A 3,481-nucleotide genomic window follows, 5' to 3' on the forward strand; every position below is an offset into this window, starting at 1 on the left:
CCACATAAATCACTATGTGCAAGCTGTAAAGGGGTTGAGGCGTGCCAAGAGGCACATTTTTCAAAACTATCCCGATGATGTTTTCTGAGTACACATCCAGAAAAAACACCATCTCTGTAAGATACCATTGGAAGACCTATCACCATATTTTCTTTACATAGATTCTGAAGGGAGAGATAGTTTAAGTGACCAAATCACTCATGCCAAAGTTTACTCACTTCATCATTATGAGCAACAAATACCGAGGGAATATTTGATGACCCAAAGTTGTTAAACTTATACAACCTTGTAGAATCATCAACAATGCTAGTAGCTAAAATCTGTCTAGGATCTCTTAGGTCTTTAATTACAACATCGTGAGGTGAAAATTCAACAATTTTACCTTCACCTAAATGAGTTATCTGATATATAGATATAAGGTTGCAAGATAAGGTTGAAACACATAATACATCATTGAAAGGACCATTGTCTATATGAACAGTTCTAGTCCCTACAACACTAAGAGATCTACTATCACCAACATATATATTTTTGGTGTTACAATCATTTAAAGAAGAAAACATGGCTTTGTTTTTTGCCATGTGATAAGAAGCTCCAGAATCAATGAGCCACTCATGAGAATGAGAAGAAGAAGATACATTTAGTGCATATCCAGACCGAGATGCTTGACAACCACATGCAGAAATTGTTATTCCTGAAGATGAAGTTGAAGTTGTTGAGTGCTCCAAATGGATGTTATGCTTCTTCATTGCTGCTTCCAAGGCTTCCATCTTCTTATAACATTTGGATTCTAAGTGGCCATCTTGATTATAAAAGTGGCAATGTCCATTAGTCTTCTTCCCTTTGTTTTTATTTGAATTATCATTTTGTTGAAATGATTTTTCATTTTGAGGCTGAAATGGCTAAGACCCTTGTTTGGTTTAGGACCATTCTTTTTAGGATACAGCTTCTTAGGATTCTTTGAATTTGGTCGCTGCTAGGCGGATAAGACTTTCTTATAAGAGTTTCCAAGATTAAGAAGACCAAGATGTAAGATTTTTTCTTGTTCTCTTATTAAAGAATCACAAAAGGCATCAAAGGAATGGGACTTGTAGTCTTGTCCTTGAGAAATGAAGGTTTCTCTTGTAGAATGGAAGGTGGAAACAAACACAGAGTAGACTGGTCCCAACTTAGTAAGAATGGAATAGATAAGGCTACCATCTTCTTTCTTAACCTTAACACCTTCTAAGAGAAGTCTAAGGCTCTTGAACTTGGACAAAAAATCTTCAATGGAAGAAAAATTATTTGGGTCCAACATAAGCAACTCATTTTCAAGTTGATGGGCTCAAATTTCGTTTTTAATTCCAAAAAATTTAGTGAGTTGGTTCATTTCTTCATTAGGGGTATCAATTTCTGCTATATGGAATCTAAGGTCTGGAGAAATAGACATCCCTATCAACCCACGTGCTTGATATTGCCTATTTTCCCATTTGGCTACCTTATCTTCATCTTTAGGTTTGGTTTCTTGGCCTAAGGCTATTCTATAAATACCTTTACTTCTAAGTAAATCCACAATGTAGGACCACCATTGGAAGTAGTTGGTGTTGTCAAGAATAACTTGGCATGGACTTTCCATTTTAACAGAAACTGAAGCTATATACGCTGAAAATAAGTGTTGCAATGGAAAGATCTCAAAAAAATAGGCTAATTCAAAGAAAACAGCTCTGAAAACGGCTTCCGGATGAAGAAGTTATGGCTTTTTGAATAAAAGTTGTTGAAGATGCCGATGATGTGCGTGAAAGTGCGGAAATGAATGATAATGTTATAAAAAAAAATCCCCCCTTTTCCAAACTTAATCTAATTAGCTCAGCAAAAAGAAAGACTTGAACTTAAGACCTCTATTCTCATAAAGTAGCTTTGGACCAAGTGAGCTAGATTAAAAGGTTAGTAATTTTTGGAAAAGAGGAAGGTTTTTTTTTTTAGTCACTGAAGCTTTGGGGTGCGTTCTTACTTGAGAAAGCTCTTTTTTGCCTACAAAACAAAAAGCACAAAACCCAACATGGTCATACAAAAAAAAAAAAAAAAAAAACCTTATGGCTTGAAGTTGGCTTTCACCGGAAACTAAATATTTTCCTCAATGTTTTTTATTTTCCGAGATCACACTAAGGCACATCGGAAAAGAGCATACGCATGAGAAAAATCATTCCTTTCTACTTCTGATTTGCCCAGATTGCACAAAATCACGGGGCAAAGAGCATATGCAGAAATGAAAGGTATAGATCCGATAATAAAAAAAAACATAGAGCTAAATAAACCGAGAGAAAATAACTAGAAACTGCAAATAAACATTGTATACCTCCAGATCTTAAAAATGACGTACCTAGGGCTACCAGAAACATTTTCACGTCAAATAAAAGGGGTTCCTCACTGGAACAGATGCTCCTAACACAATAGAGAAATCCTCTCAGCTCGAAAGCAGTCAGTAACAGTAGATCTAGTAAACGACAGTTGGATACAGTTCTATCGGCTTCATATTTGGATCACCAACGAATGCAGCCCTCAAATAGCTCTGATACCATGTAGGAATTTACAGGGTAAGTTCCTCAGACAAAACACCAAAGGACACTACTCACAAACAGATCACAGATCAATACACTAGTATTTTTGACATGGTTAAAACCCTCAAAGAGGGAAACAGTCCACGGCCTGAGCCAACACGGCCACTTCAAGCAATTTATTAATAAAAGAATGAAAATTTACATAAGCTTCTCTCATGAACGGTTACCCTACAAATGACCCTCCATGCTCTTTAAATAGAGATCATGGACCAATCAGTTTTTAAGCCACGGATCAAGTGTTGGTAGTACCAAGGAGAGAATGAACCGTCAGATCACTACATATCGTGAACATCAGATTGTAAGTCACAAAAGTACATAGTAAAGAAACAAACTTTACCTAACTCTACACTAGACCAATTTATACTTAACTATTTCCTATGTGTCAGAATATCCTAACACTAAATAAGCCTTTAAACATGCCCCTTACCAAATACTAGACCAACCAACAGTGGCTAACACTGCTTTGCATGTTAAGCACAATAGCAGCACACCACACCCCAACTAGACACAACACAACCAATCAATTTGATGATAAAACATCCAATGCAACATAAAAGTAGTAAACATATGCAAACCAACAAATAAACTTGGCCATACCAACAATAAGATTCACACCGTATAATTTAGCTTTGCAACTCAAAGCAATATTGCCAATCAACCATGATAACATGCACAATTACATCTCATAAAACACAACTAGGAATTAACACCATTCCTACATAAACAATGTTGATACAACCATTGTTATTATCCATAACAACATCATTTCACATTCATAATGCAATAGAATACAAGCGAGTACACTTATCTGTATAGCTTAATGATTGGAAACTAAGGGAGGGACTTCCACTCTCCACCCAATCATAGGCCAATTGCACTACAAT

Source organism: Pinus tabuliformis, chromosome Q (genome assembly GCF_031772625.1).
Source record: "Pinus tabuliformis cultivar Carrire ecotype Pingquan chromosome Q, CPIR1, whole genome shotgun sequence".
NCBI lineage: Eukaryota > Viridiplantae > Streptophyta > Pinopsida > Pinales > Pinaceae > Pinus > Pinus tabuliformis.